Source organism: Electrophorus electricus, chromosome 4, assembly GCF_013358815.1.
Source record: "Electrophorus electricus isolate fEleEle1 chromosome 4, fEleEle1.pri, whole genome shotgun sequence".
Taxonomy (NCBI): domain Eukaryota; kingdom Metazoa; phylum Chordata; class Actinopteri; order Gymnotiformes; family Gymnotidae; genus Electrophorus; species Electrophorus electricus.
In genome coordinates, this window is record NC_049538.1 from 16,350,977 (window position 1) to 16,373,535 (window position 22,559).

A 22,559-nucleotide genomic window follows, 5' to 3' on the forward strand; every position below is an offset into this window, starting at 1 on the left:
CACACATTACGTGACTTTTGAAGTTTTCAAATTGATGTATGGCTCACACTGCACAACTGTATGTCTTGGAATCTGGAGTGCTTAATTTGTGGTATCTCAGTGGCCATGCACACATGAATCTGGAGTCCTTAATTTTTGGTATCTCATTGGCAGACATAATCAGTGATAAACCACTGATATGTCAACTGGTCTTAACACAGACAGATTTAACTTACTCTGTGGAGACTGTGTCTAACTTAAACCTTTCCTTCAAATAGAAGAGATCCTTGTTGCAGAGGTAATGTTTTTACCTTTATATGGTTTTTCCACTCATAGTCATGCAACACACACAAATGCAAACCTCTCACAGACTGTCTCACACACATCCAGTTATTCATCTGAACACATGATGTTTCTGTCTCTGTACCGCTATTAGTTATGCAATGGTTCCTCAATACTAGCACTAACTGAACAGGGTTCTGTATAAATATGATCTTTATAACAGCTGCCATAACAGCAAAAATGTAATGTCTGATTCTGTGAGCCAAGGAATTATTATTGATATTGTGAATATTTAATAACCTCCAATGCCAGCAAATTAAATTTTCACAATATTGTGAAAATTGTAAAGGATACTTTATTCATGTCCTCATTGCTAAAGATTGTATCGCTTTATCACAGCGATAAGCTAGTTAGCTAGCTAACTAACAGTTGAGGTCAGCAAGTGTCAAACGCGCGGCTATAAACCATTCCTTGTGGAACCATTTCATTGTTCAGCTTTCAACTTTGATCGTTTAGGTGCTGGTAGTTTGTTAGCTAGCTAACTGTTCAGCAATAGAAAAACTACTTTTGTATGATTTAGAGACCCAAATTCACAAACCTGTGGGTTTTCAAATGTATCGTTCTCTCTAAATAAGCAAAATGAGTTAAGCCATTACTACAGCTATTGGACTGTTTGAACTACAATATTCGACTGTTCATTTATTGTTAATTAGATTAAATTAACTTTCATAAACATTCTGTATTAATAGAATGTAGTTTTTAATGACTGATTAACTGTGTAAATTCAACATGAAGCTATTCATATAAAGTTTCAAGTTTGGTTTATTTGTAACATACATTTATTTGCCACTTTCATTTTTAGGCTGTAAAATAAAGATCCTTACTCACAATCATTGCTACAGTTTGATCAAATTCAGTTATATATATATAAACTCCCTATTCAATGGGAAGAAACCAGTTCATGTCATTGTGAATTGCTGGTTCTGTAATCAAAACACTGAGGTTCCATATGGGAACAGAAACTGCTGGGACTGTCCATTCTGTGTGCAGTACAATGGCTTCTAAGAGGTATTGCTGTATTTGAGACATGGTGAGGACATATTTTAGTGAAAGTCTTCCAATGATGCACCCTTAACTGAAGCATTTTATGCTGTTGCTGCTGTTAAAAAATGCAGAATGGTGATTATAATGAACCGATCCTTGCACAATATATGGAGCACCTCAACCATGGGGTATCAGCTTGTGTCTCTGTACTTGATGCATCCAAGACTCAACCAGACACTGAAGATCAAGCAGCTGGCTTCCTTCACTCCCAGAGAGGAAGTAGGTTTTCATTTGAACTGTTGCCTTCTTAGTTAAGACGTATGCAAGGTTTATTGCAGCGCCAGAGTTGTGAAACTGTGCGAGGTAATGCATGTCCAGTGCTGGAATTAAGATCATAGCTGTAAATAGTCTCTGACTTGGGCAGAGATTGTGAGTGGGTCTTCAAGGGCAGACAGGATCTGATGGCCCACATGTAGTTTGATATTATTCCTAAATAACTAAGTTGACCAAGTTTGCATGGCTATTTGAAAGAAGCTGATCATGTAAGCAGCAAAGACAGAATATCATTCTCTGACTAAGGATTTAGTTGATTCATGTTTAGCCCAACTAAACTGTGGTCCTGGCTGATTTTAGTTGGACTATTGAGCCACCGACTCATGCACAGAGTTCTCTGAGTATTTTGCAATTTCTTACTGTACTGAGTTCTTACTGAGTATAACGCCAACTTTGATGCATTTGTTTTCTTTTCACCGAACAAAACCTTCAACTTTGACTGTGGTGACATGAATTCCAGATCTGCAGAGTGTTTTTTCAGTAATGCATCTTTTGCCCGTGCATTTTGATTGCAGTGTTAGGAGGTCATAACTGCTGATCAGAACTTTGGACAAGAGGGCTTATCCTCATGGCTCTCTGACTTTCATGTACAACAACAAACAATCTTTTCTTATAAATTTTTTTTCCAGTTGTAACAAACCGTTCTGCTGTTTTTTAACTTCTGTCAAATTTTTAATGGTTGTACAGAACAATTACGATGGAAATTGAGGTGTACAAGCGCCACCTTGAACAGACCTACGAATTGTGCACGCCTGTCAGACCACTGAGCAGTATGACATCCAGCACGAGAACTGACAGCTGCGGGCCCTGCTTTTCAACCACCAGCTCAGATGCAGCCAAGATGCGGACAAAGCATTCATTAAGGTGAGTAATTATTGTCAATGGTTGTCTTAGAATGGTGCTGAAGTGCTTAAGATACTTTTTGGTGATTCCATAGCCAAGAATTCTCAAGGTCACAACTAGCTACATTCCTGCTGGGTGTGAATGACAGTTGCTCCTTCCCGGTTGATACAAAGTGACGATAGAAAAAAAGGCATACACGGAACTGAACACTGTCCTTCAAGTGCATATAAGTGCATACAGTGTTTGAGCCTGCAATCCAGTTCATTACCCTGTCCAACAGGCTCCCAGGTTCCCCTCCACATCTTCCTTGTCAGAGATGAAAATTGATATAAAAAAAAATGGGGAACAGTTGAAATGACTGAGCCAATACACTGCACATTTCACCTTGAATACTTTCGGTTACTTTTTTGTTCCTGGCTACCATGCTTTTGTAAGCATTGATTATCTCAAACATTGATTTATCTAAGATAGGCAAAGGCCTGTTCTCTCTTGCTGCATTTTGTGGGGTTTTTTGGTTTTTTTTTTCCAAATGAAGCTGTTGTTTTTGTTTTTGGTGGGTTTCATACTATCCACACCAGCTTCCAGGCTTCTCTCCTTTTACATAGCAAGCAATCAGCTTCCTTTCTCTTTGCTACAGAGCACCTCTTTTCTGTCCACACCTGCTTGGCTGGTAGCTCTCAGAAGCCTTGCCTTCCTCACCTGTGCTTTTCTGGTTGCGGTGGCCATATGTGGGTCTGGATGTGACTCTGGAGACACATCCTCTCTCCACAACAGCCCGCACACTCTCAGCGGGGGAGTCATCCCATCCAAAGAAGCCCACCAAAGTGACACTGAAGCCAAAGCAAACAGCATCACCAAAACTATGCAAATGTGGAATGACCTGGTGGGTCTTCTGCCAGAGAGAGGCAATAGAGAATATCAAGCTGATCTGGTAGTCTGGAAGCAACCACCAGATGGCTGTTGCTTCTGTTGGCCTTTTGACTTCCATCAACATCTACTCAGGCAGTAAAAAGAAATGGTGTACTGGGAGGTAGTAAATCTTGCTAATTAGTACTTGTTTTTGGCCTGTGAAAATACAAACAAACAATACACATATTCAAACACTTCCGAACTACAATTGCTTATCAGGATTTACACAGGCTTATGTTCTTAATACCTCTTTGCTTACAACTTCATCAAATGTGCAAAGTCTACTTTCCCACACAGTTCACATGAGTCTTGATTCGTCCTGCTGGTTCTTCATGTCTGTGAATGTGAAAAATCAAACTTTTTTGCTTGGCTTCAAGCAGTGATCCTTTGATTGCATCATTCATGATTCATTTAGGATTACAACCAAGTGGTTCAATATCCAGCCAGAGGTGTACTCAAGTGAGGTAATAAAATGAAATTATTAATGTAATAATATGATGGCAGGAATTGTAAAAGACCAAATTAGGCTTTGGAAGTAAGCAGGAAGTGACAATGACCAAATATGGCCTCTGTGGCAAGTCCGGGATTGAGGCCAGGATACCACCTGAAGATACAATTTTAATAAAGAATGGTTTTGTAACTTGATGAAAATGTGTAAAGATTGAACCCACCTGAGACTGTTAGACATTCTGTGGACAATGCCTCGTCTGTAGGCAACATTGAGCTCAGAATAAAGATGGCACCGGCTATTCTCTTCAATTAATTACTGCGTCTATATCTTTATTTTCTATTTAAAGTGTACTTGAGAAAATGACTGGAATGTGGGAAAACTCTAGGAACCACACAAGAATGTCTGGAGGTAAAAAGTCAAGGCGGCATAGCCATACCTTAATGTGAGAGATCCTCCATTTCAGAGTCTACTGTGTGATAGTCCTGTGCCTTTTTTCTCTAGCTTGGAATAGGACTGTTGCTTCTGCTTCTTAAGGTTTTCAATCAACAAGGACGGTGGCTCCACCTGCAATGAACCATGAGCTTGTTATATTAAACTGCACAAGACAGTAAATTAGCACTTGTATTCATTCTGTATGAAGTGCGCCTCAATTGAGATGTCAGCCAAAGTTTAGCAGTAAATATGGTTATCTGGAGTTAAGTGTCCACTAGAGGGAAGTGTGTTGCTATTGATAGACATCTTCAGCTAAAAATAAGTCTTCCTTGACCCTACTACACCAAGCCCAAATACAACACAGACATGCATGTGCTGTAGTTGGCTTCAAAACATTCAATGAACTTGTCAGCAACATGGTCCAGATTCCTGCAGCATGTGACATGCATCTGCATGCATCCTGCCCCCACAGTCTCTGCCTGGCTCCCGCCACCCTCCTCCACCCCCAGTTTGCTCTCTCGTCCAGCCCACCAGCAGCTAATGTCCGCCACTGCAGCGCAGCACCTCCCACTGTATGCTGCATGCTCCTCTGTGTGCCTGTGCTAAAACCTCGCCAAGTTTAGTGTTCTAGCCACTGCACTCCCCTCCCCAACTCACACATCAATCTCAGAGGCAGATGGATTCCTGTCTCCCAGCCGCATCCCAGCTTTTTGACCTGTACACATACTTGGATAAATGTTCTCTGTGAATACAAAACAGCAACATTTGTCTAGTGTACCAGAGACCTCTTGGAAGTTTTGTAGACAGATGAGGCCGGGCTGTGCTAGCTGAGAGAGACGATATTTGAGCTTGAATCTGACTAGCACATGCACAGAAGCATAGGGTATTATGAAGGCTCTGCATGATATTATGACCCAAGGTTGAGCTTACAGTAGGTGGCCATATTGCCTCATATCAAGGGCAGTGTACGTTGGAAGACCATAGCAGAGACGTGTGACCGAACTATGTGCACGAGCGCATAACATGCCGCATTCCTTGTTTTCTCCCATTTTTGAGTGAAGCTAATTGATAGTGCCATCTGCCATCTCCTTTTAGAAAGCCAGTGCAGTGCCTTGGCTGTTGATGTGAGTTGTTTTGTCAAAGGAAAGAATTGAAAATGTGAGCGGTGATCTCCATGTAATACTTAGGCTTTAATGCCCTTTACCACTCATTCAGTGCTTGTCTGTGTTTATGTTTTCAGTGTTACAGTGTGATTTTATTTAGGTGAAATTTGTTTTCAGTCTATCTGCAGTAGTGCACTTAAAGGGCCAGGAAGGTTAGTGGAACACATTTGCTCTGCCTCTGACCTCACAATTCCACTGTAACAACAGTGTTCAATTCCGTCATTTAAAAAAAAAAAAAAAACTTGTTTGGTTAAATTGTTAAGATTTGTTTAAATTGTGTGTGCCAGTGTATGTGAGCGTGTTACAGTCTCTCTGACCCTCCACACCCATTAGTGCGTTCTTCCACTAGCTTCTCTCTCGTTCCTGCTTCAATATTCAAGGGAGGATTGAGATCCATTCAGGTAATTTTGCAGTCTTCAAAAAATGCATTGAAAGACATTCCAGTAGCTCAGTGGTGCACCTGCGCTCCACTCTGCTCCCCAGTTCGGAGGATGCCAGCACCTATGTTTAGTCTTTTATGTTTAGTCTTTTTTAGTCTGTTTCTCTTTATTTCCTTTGGACTCCAGTGCTTTTCAATAATCTGTTTTGGACATGGTATGCTCCATTACCCAGGAGCCCATACAAAGGTTCATTTCTGCCTGCCTGCATAACTGCTGGAGGGAGGATTTTATGTCCAGAAAATGTTAAGATGGCAACAGCTTGGTGGGAGACAGTATGTGAGAATCACCTCTTAGGCTCATTTGACTGTTTCTCATGTAGAAGAAATTCCCTCACTGTGTTCCCATTCTGAGCATCAAAGCCAACTGGGATGGGGGTTTGTCACATTCTGAATTCTAGCTCATGTCATGATATTTTGTCAGCAATGGCATTGATAGACTCAGATTCTCAGTACAAATTTACGTTCAAGATTAGTTGTCTTTTACATAATATCCCCTTCTCCTGCAATCATGGTTAATTAGCTGCATCCGTCATTTCTTTTAATTCTTTTAAATTTCTTTTAATTTAATTTTTCATGCTAGTTCAGTCACCCTTGTATTAGTGCCATGCATGTGAAACAGACTCTTGAAAGGTTTTCTTTTTGTATCTTGCATGCCTAGCATAATAGGACATTCAAAATCCCTTGAAAATTTTAAACTTTTTTTTTTATGTATATATCTCCTCAACATTCCCAGTACAACTGCTGTAGAGTCCACGACTCAACTCTTGACTAAAGTCTTCACTCCGAGCGTCTGAGCCGGCTGCTGCGGCATACGCCACGCTGCTCTGTGACCCTCACTCTCCACTCCTCTCCTCTCCCAGCTTTTCCAGATCCCTCAGATGCAGACAGCCCAGCCTGCCATTCCAAGTAACAGCCCTTCCTTTCGACCCGTGTCCGGCCAGCCCATCATGATGTTCCTGACGCCCATGCCCTTCACCTCATCCCAGACCACCCAGTACTACGTACTCCAGTATTACGTGCCTCAGGTACCCAGAGCAGAGAAAAGCGCCTGTGCAAATATGTACACAGTGTAGCAAATGGGTTGAAAATCTGTCTATAAACAGGTTGGCCAGCAATAAATAAACTGCTCCTAAAATGTGTAGATAAAAATATGTTTTATCTTGGAAGCAGAAATGAGAAGTTCTAGTTTAGTTTTTTTTCAGTGTAAAAACTAAATGTTTTTGTATTTTTTGTTTGTTTACTGCTTTTAATATCTCTTTTAGGAGTGTCCTATATGAATGGCCATGTCTGGTGCTAGGCCCTTTACCTCTGCTGTTCTGTTTCATTCTCAGTATCGCCACAGTGGCCTTCCCTACTGTGGGACATCAGCAGCAGTACTCCGTCCAGCCCACAGGACCCAGTACATTCTACCCTGGGCTCTTTCCTGCAGACTGCCCACTAGCATATGGTGAGTTTGGACTTCCCTTTCTCTACCCCCACCTGGGAAACCCACATGCGTGCTCTCACCGATAAAGAGACCTTTCTTCTGGGTATTCCTGCTGGCTGAAACTGGTTTTTCTTTTGCTCTCTAACTGAAACCAGTGCTTTTTTTTGGTCACCACTAGTGGCAGGGCCTTCATACTATCCTGGCCAGACCATATACACCAAATCTCCATCCATAATAGTGCATACAGCTCAGCAGCCTCCACCCACTAAGAGGGTAAAGAAAACAGTGAGTATTCCCCCTGCCTCAGAGGTGAAATTAATTTAATTGTGGATTGACTTAATAGATGCAAATAACTTGCTGTTCGCTAAGATCCGTATCCGAGACCCTAACCAGGATGGCAAGGATATCACAGAGGAGATCATGTCAGGAGTAGGTATTAGCCAGAACACAAGCCCACCAGTGGGACGTCCCTGCACTACCCCTACTGCTCCACAGGTAAGCCATTCAGTCCCGCAGCCCGAGCCCCTGATCGGCTGCAGGCCGCTGCTTCGCGTGATCCACTCCACAGGTCAAAGTACTCTCTCATCTAGTCCTCCCTCATAATAAGCTCTGAGCTGATTGTTTGGTTGTTTGGCTGGCTTTCATTGTCTTGTCCTATTAAAAGCATCATACAATCAGCAACAAAATCTGATGGTGTAGTTTGATTTCCGGCCATTCTCTCTTCCTTCTTCAGTGATTCGGTCGCACCGTTGACCCTCCTCCGTCATATTTGACTTGTTCCAGTAGCTTGTGTGATTGTGGCTGTTCTGATTTAAGAAGGCTTCTCAGATGTGTTTTGATGTTCCGACTTGCCGTGCCTATTCTTTCGTCTGCCTCCATCTTAGTTCTCCCTCACAGCCACTCAAATCCTCCTGATCTTCCCTCGTGTTCCCTCTACACAGACAGCCCACATAAAGGCCCTGTAAGAAGGATTCAGCCAAACCCTGAGCACCTCAGCTCCTCTGAGGAAAGGCCTCTCTGTAAAGGGAACACTCACTACTGCGCTGTTGCACTTACTTTGTGTCCTCTTTCCCTAAATGTTAACAGTGTTCCTCTTTCCTCTCTTTCTCTATTTCTCCTGCCCATTTATTTAAGCACCCCATGCTTGTCTGCTGTCTCTTGCTGTCTTTGTGTCTTCACCCCCCCCCCCCCCACCTCCACACACACACATTTTGTGCCTTTGCGGCTGGATCTTTTGCCCTCTTGTGCTTTCTCATTTCCTCTCTCTCTCTCTTTGCCTCTTTCTCTACTCACTTCTCTAATTATGCTGTGCTGTGCTGTGCTGTGCTCACCCCCCACCCTCATTGCCATTCCCTTTCTTCTGCATGTGTGTGCAGTATCTCTCTCTCTCTCTCTTTCTCTCTCTCTCACTCTCTCTCTCTTTCTCCATCTTTTCTGTCTTTTGCTAGTTTTTATGTCCACACCCTCATTATCCTCGCATTTTCTACCTCAAATCCCAGCAGCTGAACAGCCAGGTAGCAGAGCAGTGGAATGTCAATGTCGGCCTGGCCCTGGAGGTCCACTGTCCGGCGAAGGCTGCAAGTCCAGCAGCCGGAGAGGCGGTTGACGCCCTCATTGCCTTCCGGCACTGCTGCTCCTTCAGGCCTCACTCTCCCAGGCCAGGCTGTTATAGAGGCAGGCCTGGCCTGTGGAGCCTCCACTGGGGCAGAGCTGAAAGAGACTGGGAAGGAGCCAGAGGTCTTGCTGGAGGATAAAGTGGAGCCCATCTTACAGTCCAAGCTTAGGCAAAGCTTGAGTCAAGGTAAATAACTACATGCATGACATGCTATGTTAGGACACTAAAAAGACACCAGACTGATTTGTTATGATTTACAGCTATTAGTTTATCCAACACCTAGAAGAAGCCAAAAGAGGACACTCCTGTGGGGCAGGACCAGTGTCCTGACAGAGAGGTGATTCCTCTCTCCAGGTGCTCACTGTACCCCTCTCTGCATGCAGAGCCAGAGCTGAAGGATGTGAAGAGGCAGTATGATAGAGACTTCCTGTTGGCCTTCCAGTTCATGCCTGCCTGCATGCAGAAGCCAGAGGGGCTTCCTCCCATCTCTGATGTGGTACTGGACAAGATAAGCCTGCTAAAACATTGGCCTTAGGGGACCTTTAAAACCATTCCATGGAGAGGGGCTGATGGACTTCGACTTGACTCTGTTCTTTTCTAGATCAAACAAAACAAGCTGCCCCTGCAGCAGGTGGACCCTCGCATTATCGCCAGAGACCCAGGCTTCAACCCAGCCTCTGCAGACTTCAGCAGGGCAATTCCTGGAGGCAGGGGTGCACCGGTGGGTCTCTCCGCTCATCCCTTGTCTTCTGTCACAAATGAATGAGCGCCTGGTCATCTTATGTGACCGAGGTCTTTGTGACATTGTTACCGCCCATAATAAAGAGCACCCATTCGTTGCTTCAGCTGCTCAGTGTAGGCCCGAGACGGCCGTCTCCCCGCAAGATCATCACCAACGTGTCCATGAACGACGAGGTGCAGCTGAAGAAGGCCGAGAATGCCTGGAAACCTGGCATGAAAAGGGAGAACAACCAGAACCCCGAGACCCAGAAAACTCAGGTCAGCACCTCACTCCGCCATGCCCTGTTTTCAGATTTCAGAGTCACAGCCTGTTATGGTGGGCTTGAAAGCTACTTAATTTTTTTTTTTTTTTTGAAAAATGCTCTTCAAGAATTGGAGTCGTTTAATTGTTTAATGTGCATGGATGTAGCTATGCAGGGGGACATTGGTTTCTAGTGTAAACAGGGGGTGTGATGATACTGAGAGCCAGATCTTGTGTGCTTGTTGTTCCTTGTGTTGATTGTGGTGTTGATTTTGGTGAGAGAGTATTGTAGATATTGTAGTGTATTCTGTGGATGATCTTGTATATATTATAAGTTAACACCCAGTGGTTGTGTTAAAAATATTCTTGCAAATTTGTGTGCAATTCAGCATTTGGAGAGACTGACAGATCTTCATTGCATTGTCTGGTCGGTAGGGTTATTATTGGATCAGATTTGGTTATTATGTATATATTTTTTTTGTTTGTAGGAGTTATATGTTGATTAAATCTGAAATTCTTGTAGGTAGTTCTAATGGGTTTTCTTTTAATTTGAATTTAGAGCACATGAGGGGTTTTAGTTGATAAGATTTGATAAACTGTTTGCTGCCAGTGCTACACTTCTCGGAAAGTGTGATTGATGTATGATGCCTTTATCAGTCTATATAGTAAAGCTGAGTGATTTTTGTTCATGACGAAGTTCCAAATGGCAGAGTAAATATTTGGTGAAAGTGAGGAGTTAGTCATTATGTGGAAGAACTGCTGAATTTAACAAAAGATTGGGTTCTTTGTAATGGAAAGCTTAGTCGGTAGTCTGTTTTCCTCTCCAGGAGCTTTTCTAGAAGGTGCGCAGTATCCTGAACAAACTGACACCGCAGATGTTTAACCAGCTGATGAAGCAGGTGATGGACCTCACCATCGACACGGAGGAGCGCCTCAAAGGCGTGGTTGACCTGGTTTTTGAAAAAGCCATCGATGAGCCCAGCTTCTCTATGGCCTATGGCAATATGTGCAGCTGCCTGGCTATGGTGAGTAACATGTTCCCATACATTGCTGCTGAAGTTCCATACAAAAGCAAATGCCACACAGAAGTGAACTCTGTTTGAACCACTCTAAAGTGACATGGAGCTTTAATCAGCTTCTATTTAGTAACAGAACTCTCAACACTGTCTTATACCCAAGTGTTTCTCCTACATGTCTTTCCTGTGTAGTTAAAAGTGCCCATGGCAGACAAGCCCACCAGCACTGTGAGTTTCCAAAAGCTGCTGCTGAACCGCTGTCAGAAGGAGTTTGAGAAGGACAAGGTCAACAATGATGTTTTGGAGAAGCTGCGGCACCAGCTGGAAGCGGCCACTTCAGTAAGCAGCACTCCTGTCTAGTTTACCCGACTCACCAACCCACAGATCAGGAGAAAGGGGACTGAAATCAGCAGCAGTGCTGGGAGGCGGCCAGGTCGTTATCGGGTCCAAACGCGCTGTTTCTTGCTTTTGTCTTTGTTCTGGTTACTCCTCGCAAGGCCAGCGAGCGGGAGAGGCTGGAGGAGGATCTGGAGGAGGCGAAGGACAAGGCCCACAGGAGGTCCATCGGCAACATCAAGTTCATCGGGGAGCTGTTCAAGCTGCGCATGTTGTCAGAGGCCATCATGCACGACTGCGTGGTCAAGCTGTTCATGAACCACAATGAGGAGAGCCTGGAGCGTCTGTGCCACCTCCTCACAGCCATCGGCAAAGACCTGGACTTGGAGAAGGCCAGGGTAAGCAGGCCGCGGGCCTGGTCTGGGTTGATTTAATATTCTCAGCAGATGCTCAGCACTTGCATCGGTTTATCTTTAATATGTCATGTAAAGGTTTACGGTGCATGTGTAGATGAGTGCTAGTGTGCAGTGCAGCGACTGTGCACATTTTGTCCAGATTTGGTCTGTGTTGCATTTTTCACAGTAAGTACTTTACACATCGAAACTGGATGAAGATGTTTTGAATATTGTATCTTGACTGTCCATTTTGTCTCTAGTAGGAACAGCAGTTGTGATGTTGACAGTTCAGTCACCAACTAGTGTGACAGTTATTTGTGTTCAATTTTCCTGGTCTTTTTTATTGTATTTTTTTTTCTCCATGCACGCTTTTAACCAAAAAACAAGCATGTTGAAATGTTGTCTATAAAAGTTTTGCTGTCAGTGTTTTCTGTTGCTTGCCTGTTGCCTGCACTCTGACTACAGGGTAGCCAACTAATTAGGATCATCATCTATAGTGCGACTAGCATGCTGTGCTGATATCAGTGTATTATTAGGCCTTGGCAATGATTTTAAAAGTGTCCAAGTTCATGTTGTTTAGTGAAGTTGTTAGTGTGGTTGTTAGCTCTGCTCCTACTGCAGCTGACAAAATGAAAGGCTTTTATTCAGGACTGGTCAGCTGTTAGAAGGTTTTGCTCTCACAGCCTCCTCCACGTTTGCCGCCTCCTGCTGCTGCACCCTGGATTCCCCAAAGCCAAGTGCAGCTGATGACAGCACAGCTACACCCACAGTGGCAGTGAACTGCTTACAGCACTGACCAACGTGCAAGGCAGCAGGGTTTACATAAGAGTCATAAACGTCTTGCGACATGAGTTCAGCTGAGAGCACACCTGATCGAACCGAAAGGTGAAGAATACCTGAAATTTGTCGACGTTTCTCTTACATTCTCTCTCTCTCTCTCTCTCTCTCTCTCTCTCTCTCTCTCTCTCTCTCCAAAAATGGATCATTACTTTAAATATATAGAAAAGACAGTGAAGGAGAGGAGGGCTTCCTCACGCATTCGGTTCGTGCTCCAGGACGTCATCAACCTGCGACTGGTTAGAGACTCTGCCTGTGTTTGTGTGTTTGTGTTTGCCATTCCAGCGCATGGTGATACAAAAGTATGCATCTGCTGATTTTGCTTTTCTAGCATAACTGGGTGTCGCGGCGAGCTGACCACGGGCCCAAGACCATCGAGCAAATCCATAAGGAGGCCAAACTTGAGGAGCAGGAGGTGCACCAGCAGCTGCTGTCCAAGCAAAACAAGAGGCAAAGGTGTGGCCCTCAAATCCGTGACAGCCTTTTTCACCTGGCTGTGCGAGGCCGAGGACAAGTCCAAGGACAATTGACAGGAGGATGGACACATTTGCCAACGTGTGCTAAAAGACAATACAATAATTCAAAACAATAATAAAACTGTGTGACAAAGAAACAAAAGTTCTGACTCTAATGTATTTTTGCTTTTTCCTTTATGAACTGCAGTTAAAACTAAATGTAACATTTGCAGATGTTCCAAACAAAAGGCAGAGGTGAATATAGAAATAATATTATTTATTTTTATTTTATTCTTCCTTAGCTTCTCCTGAATTCAGATAGGCTCTGCCCATTAGATTTCACTTTTTTTGTTACTTGTTTGTTTGTTTTTGCTAATTTCAAACCAGTCCTAGGATTTTCACACAATCTGAGTGAAATTGGTGTCAAAATATTTGCAAGAGTCTGAATCTCAATAATTATTTAAACAAAAACCTGACATAAAAAATACAGCTGTCCTATTCCAGTCTAATATTAGTAGTACAAAGTAGTAGTACAAAGGTCAGGCTTTAATTTTAACTAGCTGTCACTCCTGAAGGACATGTTCAGATTTCATGAAATTTAAAAGACTTATACCAGTATTGACTTTGAGGTAGCTTACCAAATGTAGCAGTTTTGTCAATATGGGGCATTATAATATGCAAATAACTGTTTCTCAACAACTGCTCTTCTGATCAAGATGAAATTTTGCATACTGCTTCTGTAAGCAAGCTGGAAGATTCCTAAGGATGACTCAAACATTGGCTAATGTTTTTCAGGTAATTGGCTAATCATAGAACTGGCTTCAGTGGACTGCTATAACGTTGATTCTTGTAGAAATTACTTTGAATTTAAATATCCTACTGCTTTTTATGTTGCTGATGAACTGTAACACACTAGTCGTAGGACCTTTCTCCAATCTTCACAAATTTGGTATCAAAATGTTGATGAGACTGAAACATGTTGATATTTGTATGGTATATGGCCCCTACATACCTATCAATCCTTCCAAGGTGTACTGATTCATTCAAAACAGCTGAAAAAAATTAAGACTTCTTTGAGTAATTCTTATGAAACTTGACATGAGTACCAATTTATGGACTTTGAGCTAGCATGGCAATTATAGGACATTTTTGCCAATAGAGCCCCTCTGACATATGAAAAGGTATTTAAAAACAGAAAAATGAGTCAATCCCATTGTGTTCAAATTGTGCATGAGAAATGTGGTGCAATACTTTGTGACTATTCCACAAATAAGTTCAATACGTTTCGTAAACCTATTTTAGCCTGTTTTTGATACCTAAATTAGTTGGTCAAATGTACCTTTTAAACAAGTCAGTGACCTTTTGATCTAGAGATACCTTTTAAATGTAAAAAATGCAGATCTTCTTGTAAATAATGATCAAAAATATGTGTATTTAACTGTCAATCCCCAAGAGCAGGATTTTTCTTAATTAATAGCATAAAACTTAGCCATAGAGTGTTAGATTATCACCAAACTTCAATGGTGTATATGAACATACTGTGAATGCAAGTACATTTGGGGTGAACTGACCTTCTGGGGGAACTATATTTCTTACTCATGTCAAATCAGAAAAAAATTATATTTATATAAAGCAATTCAGCAGAGAAAATTGAGAGATTAGATTTAAAATACAACATTCCTGGGAACAAAACCTCAAAACCAACCACAGAGGCTGGTGAACTTAATGTGGGATGTGATCAGCAACCAAGTTGTGCAGCTGTGATAAAATGATTGGACCCCTTAATTGCCACCTGCAGCTATAATAAATGTAATTCTAATGTATGTCATGAATTCAATAGATAAAGGAAATTAGACATTTCAATAGCAACACACCTCCCTTGATGGAATGACTGGGTACAGAAACTAGTTGGAAGGGCAGAAAGGCCAGAAAAATAGCACAACCACAGCCTTCAAACCAGACAACAAACCTGTTTAATGCTGACAAAGTTTTATTTTTTTCAATTAAAAAATACAGACTCACTCTCAATAAATAACCATTTGATGAACTAATGCAGAATGTAAATTAAGACAGTGACACAAGCTTTACTGTAGTTACTAAGCATTTAGGTTTCAGTGTTTTTAGGACTTGGTGGGATGGTTACGAGAAAATATTGGCATATTAGATAAGCAGAAAAATACTATGAATGGGTTCAACACCTGATGTGCGGACTCGTTTGACATTGGATCTTGAGTATATGGCACAGTAGATTTCACGCCAATAACTGTTGCAAAGAAAAACAACCACCTGAATGCTAAAACATTTAATGGAAATAAATGTCTTATGCAATACGAGAATTATGGAAATCGGATCATCTTTGGAATAGAGAGGAGCGTTAGGCACATACTGATAATACATTTTCAGAGACAAACATTATCCCTCATGTAGATAATACAAACTCGCTAGACCTAATGGTACAGAACCTATTATTAATACAAACCCACTAGACCTAATGGTACAGAACCTATTATTAATACAAACCCACTAGACCTAATGGTATAGAACCTATTATTAATACAAACCCTCAGCAAAACGCCATCAGAGGCACAGACCAAAAGGGTCAGGAAATAATTGGAGACAGCAACAGTACTAAAATAAAGCAAGTCTAAAATCAAAAGCAGACAGAGACAAAAAAAAACAGGTAGCAAACAAAACACCGGGAAAAAAAGTTTCAGAAATGCCCACAATGAAAGGATGGCAAGACTCCACAAAGATAGGGGTTTAGGCCTGGGTAATGACTGTAGACTAATAGGTAGACTCACCTCTGAACCAGTTCTGGAAACAGTTAGAATTCAGAGGATCTTTGGCGGTTATAGCTGGTGGTGCATCCAGGTTGATGAATGAGGGCAGACCTGACACTGAAAAACTGTCAAATGGCTAAAACAAAACAAAAAGTTTTAACTCATCTTAAGTGTGCAGCACCAAACAACAATCACTTTCCTTCTATAAGCCGATTTATCATTATTCAGGGGTGACAAGCTGCAGAAATCTCAGTACAGTTTTAGCACATCAAATTCATGTTATCTATCCAGCTTACACTACATGATTATCACTGTGTTAACTATCTGCTAGATAAAGTAAATTAATTCACCTGGTCACCAATTTAACTTGGGCTGATAAATGACATTATTGAATATTGTCATAATTTTTAAATTTGTGACAATATAATGCAAATGATTGTTCTGTTGATTTGTGTCACATATCAAGACCACTTTTTAAAGATTTTGCCTTTATTTAATCATTTTCTTGTACAAGCTTTTTCATCTGTGGCTAGTTAACATGTATACAGTAGAAAAGATTGCATTTGATTATAGCCCACACCAACACAAAATTGATACATTTCTTAAAAAGAAACTTAAAGACATAACAGATTTTTCAGTCTGGCAAAGCATGCTGCAGTCTGTGCAGATGAAGCAGAGACTCTGGTACCAGTGACCTCCTCTCCAGTAGACAGTGAGAATGGACGAGCTTGATCAGAAAAAGGGGATCAATATGCCAGTTAGACAGTGTTTTGGTTTCCAACCAAATGGACAACACGGCAAACTTGTTTAATTATCAAACTTGTTTAGTGTTACATAAAATAAAAATAAATAAAATCTCAACTCGGTGTAACTTCTTTCATTTAAATTCACTGGGCAAGTGTCACGATCAGTCCCTTCCATGTAATTTGTTTTGTTCCATGTCTTGTGTTTTGTTCCATTCCATAGTTTTGTTTTGTCCTCACATTGATTGCTTACACCTGTCCTTCATTTCTAGTTTTGTGAATTTCATGTACTTAAACCCTCTTGTGTGCCTTGGTCATGGCTGTTCATTGTTTCATTGTTTGTTTAACTGTTGAATGAATGTTTGACTGTTTGAAGGTTGTTTCTTTGTACTTCATGCCTTTGTGTTTCCCAGTCCTGAGTGTTCCCTTGTCTTAGTTATAGCCTGTTTCCCTAGTTTGCCTTCGTGTGTTTTTGTTTTGTAATGTATCCCAGTACTCTCCGTGTCGGCTCTGTGACCCCGGACCATATAAACGACTCTGATTTTGGATTTGCCCATAATAAATCTCGCTCCTCTTCGGACATGCGTCTGCCTCCTTACCGCTCAACGTTACAGCAAGTTAAATGGATGATGATTATAGCAAGATGTTTTTGTCTAAACCAGCACCACTAAAACATTGTTTGTCTTTTTTGTTGTTAAAAAAATCAATAACTACTGGTGCTAACTCAAAGTATGTTTCCCCCTTCAGTTTTGTTTTATGCCAGAATTAAGACTTTCTGTCTTTAGAATTCTACATGACTCAAACTGAGACGCAGCAGATCACTTAGCTAGAAGAAAGGGTCTTGTACTACAATAATGACTTTTGCAGTATTGCCCATAAGATCCACCTCTTGTTTCTTTAACCCTCAGATCATCCTGTAGATATTAGAATTATTCTAATTTGAAATTATAATTAACATTTAAAAAAAAATCCTTAACATCACTCTCAAAATAACTTTTACCTTACAAATTATTTCTTTACCAGGAAATTTGAGTTGGTATGAATTCATCTATTAATTTTTCATTATTATTTCATTAAATACACTCCCCCCACCTAAAAAAAAAAAGAATAACAGTCCTAATGAAAGGTCTAAATGAATCTTTACAGTAACAACAGTCTTTTATGCTCTTCCAACCACCCCACCTACTCCCGGTGGACACACCATACTCTAGTACATGATTCTGGAGTGCTGTGCTATCTGTGCTGCCCAACAAAGGCAGATGAAGCAATAAAATGACTCGCCTTTGAATATGCCAATGCAATAGGATCTAGACAGTCACATTCAACCCCAGCTGCAGCTTCAACATCACAGGATGCTGTAACTGAAAGACCTGGTTAGTATTTTTGCATTGGTTTAAAGTCCATTGCAGAGTTATGACCTCATTCATATGATCTGTTTTTGCTTCTCAGGAAACAAACTGTGGTGTCATTTTGATGCCATGCTCATGTAGGCCAGAAAAAACTCACCATGTCACTGCTGATGCCACAGTTGAAGTACAGAGATACCTGGCAGAACAGAACATCAGCAGAACACAGGATCCCCTCCAGTACTGGGATAGGCAGAGGTGCATATATCCAAACCTCTACAGGCTTGCTGTGGGATACTTGTGCCTCCTCAGTACCATGTGAAAGAGTTTTCTCCAAAGCCGGAGAGGTTATTTCCAAAATGAGAAACCGACTGAGTCCAAGCACAGCCTTATGTTACATGCCTAAACACACACAAACACACACACACACACACACTCAGTTACCTCACAGTGTGAATATTGTTGTTGGTGGAGACAGTATCATAGATCCTCTTTGCTGACACATCAGTGATGTCATTGTGAATGAGGCTGAAATTAGATGGATTATAATTACCACAATACACACACCCCTCTACTAAATTTCAATGTAGTAGTACAAGAACCTGTAGGTTTACATTTCAATGAATGAAATTAATGAACAAATGAATGAATAAATGAATGACTGAATTAGCAAATGAATAAATAAGCAAAGAAATAAATAGTATATTTGTGTCAGTGGACCTGAGCCATTAATGGCCAGATAATTATGCATTTTGGCATTTTAAACAAAATATCATTTCTTTCAGTTCTTGTACACATGACTTGTTATCTATCAGGCATGAAACTGCAAATCATAAAGGGTCTGTTATGCCTTATCTCTCTTTTTAATGAGAACATGTGATTCTACGAGCTGTCTGGATTTGCTGTAGACCACAGAGGTCCATCCTGCCAAGTACAGGCAGTGATCAGTGAACCAGGCAGCCAGTGAGAGAAATAAAATCACCAAGAAAGTCAGGCTTTTTGCTGTTTGTTTTTGAAAAAATGTCCTTGACGGAACACAAGATATGACTGAATGAGCAAAGTTACATTTATATAGAGCCTTTCAAGGAACATACAATGCTTTCCAATGAACACACACAGCTTCTACATTCAGTCACATGCTGGATATTGTGTTAAATTGTTAGAAAAAGAGTAAAATGTGTTATATCCATGTTAGTGTTCACTGTGGACTCAACATCAGACTCTCTACACATCCCTCCTCTCTCTTATCCACTCACTCCAGGACGTGGGCTTTGTGCAGGTGTGGGAACAGCAGCTACAGGCAGTGGTCAGTGAGCTGACAATGGTTAAAGTCCAGTTCTGACAGCCCTTCAGAATGTTCCAGAAACAGCGCCAGTGACCTACAGGCCTGTTGGTCCAGCCAGGTCTGACTGAGGTCCACCATCTCACCCAGGGCCCGGGAGACAGCCGCAGCGCGTCTCACACACTCCAAATCAGTACCCACACAGACAAGAGACAGGAACTGGAGCAGCGTGGCTTTACTGCAGTTGAACACACACAAAATTCACCAACATGTAGAGTCACAAAACACTAACACCCTCACAAAACTACTAACATGAATGCTATTTACACACATTTTGTTTCAATTGATAAAATTCTTTCCCCTTTTCCAGAATGTTTCCGTAGTTTGTGTGGTGTTGTGAGTCAGTGGCTTACTGCAGGGTGACTCTGTGTAAAATGGGGAAGAGTAGCTCTACTCCAGCCTCCTCTATCTCACAGTCATGCAGAGTGAGCTGTGTGTGTGTGTGTGTGTGTGTGTGTGTGTGTGTGTGTGTATGTATGTATGTATGTATGTATGTGTGAGCTCTCTGGTTGACCATGGAGACGACTGTGCAGTCCTCAGTGCTCAGAGTCAGTGTGTGTGTCTGTGTGTTTGCTGTCAGGTCCAGAGCAGAGCTGCATGAGAAGTCCAGTCTGTGCTGCAGAGCAGAGAGCAGATCTGCTGCTGCTGCCCCCTGCTGGAGGTCAGAGACACTGCTGCAGTGGAGCAGTCTCAGCAGCAGCCTGTCAACACTGAGAAAACAAAACACACACACACACACACACACACACACACACACACACACACACACACACACACACACACACAGTGGCAGGGCAGTTAATTTCAGATTAATCTAAATATTTCACCTGAATTACCATGCACTGTAAGTCTCAATAAAACCTAAACAATGCTGGCACAAAATGACATCTTGGAAACTTTCCAAAACACACATAAATGTATATATAAGTGTATGTAAATGTATATAAGTTTTTATACCATGCCCAGTTTCCTGCTTATTTTCAGCCACTTTTTGGTAACTGCATTTATATTATGTCAAATGAGATTTTAATGCTTTAATTTCTGTGTATTAAGAAATGGTACTTGATCAATTTATGTTATTTATCCTCATATGGAAAGATTTGCTTCCATATTTTCCATATTTCAAATTTTGTGGGAAAAAGATGTCTGGAGATTTTACACTCTCTTATAGCTTGCAAGTTATAGGACAGTGCCAGACCTGTGAAACAGTGCCACTTCATCCAGTGTTTAGATGACGTTTGATGCTTAGACCTCATTAGTCATATGCTAATAGTAACTTTGATACAATCTTCAATACAGTGTTGAATCAATGTGCTTTGCAATAGTGAGCTTTGATGCCTCAGTATCTAACATCCCATCACTACATTGGAGTTCTACCATATGTATTCTTGCTCTGCCTGTTCGTTTTCCATATTGTTCTCCGTTCCCGTGTTCTTAATATCTGTGTTATCTGACTTTTACCTCTGTGTTTTCTTCTTCCTGGTTAGCCTCTCTTTGTTTTTGTTTCTCATGTATTCTGGTAACCTGCTCTTGGATAATGTTTCTGCTCCTCCTAATAAACAAAGTTCGACAACACGCTTGTGTCTTGCCCTGCCTGTCTCAGCATTACAGCTAATCTAAAGGTCAAAGGATAAACTTCACTGGCAGATACACCTATTTTTAAGCATTACCACGTATGTACACAGTTTTCTAAATACATTTACATATTAACAAATAAGCAGACATCTAGCTTCTGGACATCTGAATATTTTCAAAAATTAGATTCTTTAAAAGGTGGGTTTAAATGATACAGCACTACAAAAAGCACGCCAACCATAGGCAACAAGCAATCCTTGAATTAGAATAACTTAATATTTCTGTACGTGGGCAAAATAATAATATGATTCTTAGTCCACGTTATATTTAGGCTCCATGCACGTAAATATATCTTTTATTTAAAAATGAACACATTGTCTTTTTTCACCACTAGTCACTTTGAAACCATTTAAGCCCACTACACTCCATTTAAGATGACCTTAGAGTGTTTTAATGAGGAGTTCCTTCAAGTACAAACTTGCATCAGTTTTCACTGTACTGGCTGCAAGTAAGAAATTATGATATGCAAAATAAATGCTGTTTGATGGAATAAATGAATAACAAATATGAAGTTACAATGTGATCATAAAATGGCTTAGGCTAATGTGTCCATGTGTTCTTACAATCCTGGCAGGTGATGTGTGACTTGTGGTTGGAGCTTCACTGAAACAGATGTTTTACATCTTGTTCTGGATTAGAATCTGGCTAGTGGAATTCAGAGCCCTTTCCCCAATGGGAGAAAATGATTTTATTGTTTTATGTGAGATCATCCTGAGCAGACCATTCACAAATCAGAACAGTTTCCTGTGGCTACAGTGAGGACCTCAGCTGATACTGGAATATTCACCCACTGCTTTGATATGCTTATCTCACAGATTTCACAACAAAATTCCCAGAATATCTACAATGTAGATGAGACAGGATTTGTCACTGGTCCATGACAAATCCTGTAAGATTATGTACCAGACTACAGGTGGAAGTGGGAGGGAACAGATAACCGTCCACATCACTGGGAATGTTGTTGGGCAGATTCATCATCTACAAAGGGAAACGGTTGTACAATTCTTGGTGTCAAGGAGGTCCAGACCGCAACCCCATTTTTGTAACAGAACATGGATGGTTGGACAAATCTCTTCCTTAAACTATTCACTCAGATCTCAGACTGAACATTTCTCAGGGTTTTAATATTTGATGGTTAAACCTTGCATGTGACTCTGGGACTGGGGGACTAGAGGGCGTCTTAACATTTTTTCTACTCCTGAACCTCTTACTGAATAAATGTTGGGCTGTTAATTCTTTCAAAACTATACATTTTTAATATTTTGTCAATACATCATGACATGATCTTACTTGGAACACTTAAATGGACTTAAATGGTCCAACTGTACCTATTAAGCTGATGCCAGACTTTTCACTTATTTAATAAAATATCTTTATTTATATTATAAAACAGACATGAACTAATAAGCACATTTTGAAATAAGACATTCATATTTAAATCAATTCAAAATCTATGAAAAATGCCTGGAAAATTATTTTGGCAGGCTTATTGCATAAAGGAAAAGAGTAAAGTTATGTTAATATGGAAAGGACATGAAATTCTAAACCACACAGCTATTTTTGAAAGAAAGACTTAATTCCTTTAAATCCTTTCCATACAATCGTAATACGAAATCTCTTCTTCTCACATTTTCTTGCTTCCGTGGCTCCATTTGCTTCTTTCGTTGTCTGCTCTATGTCTTTTTGCTGACGTTTCAGTTTCTTCTTCTCATGTGTCTTCTCATGTGTCTCCTTGAACAGCTTCTTCTCTGCATTTGGTGCTGCCCTCACATCTGA

The 22,559-nt window shown here is 41.0% G+C and overlaps 1 pseudogene; it reads left to right on the top strand.

The window, feature by feature from the left end:
• Nucleotides 1–1,488: 1,488 nt before the first annotated feature.
• On the top strand, nucleotides 1,489–13,184 carry LOC118241219 (annotated as a pseudogene).
• The last annotated feature ends 9,375 nt before the right edge of the window (nucleotides 13,185–22,559 follow it).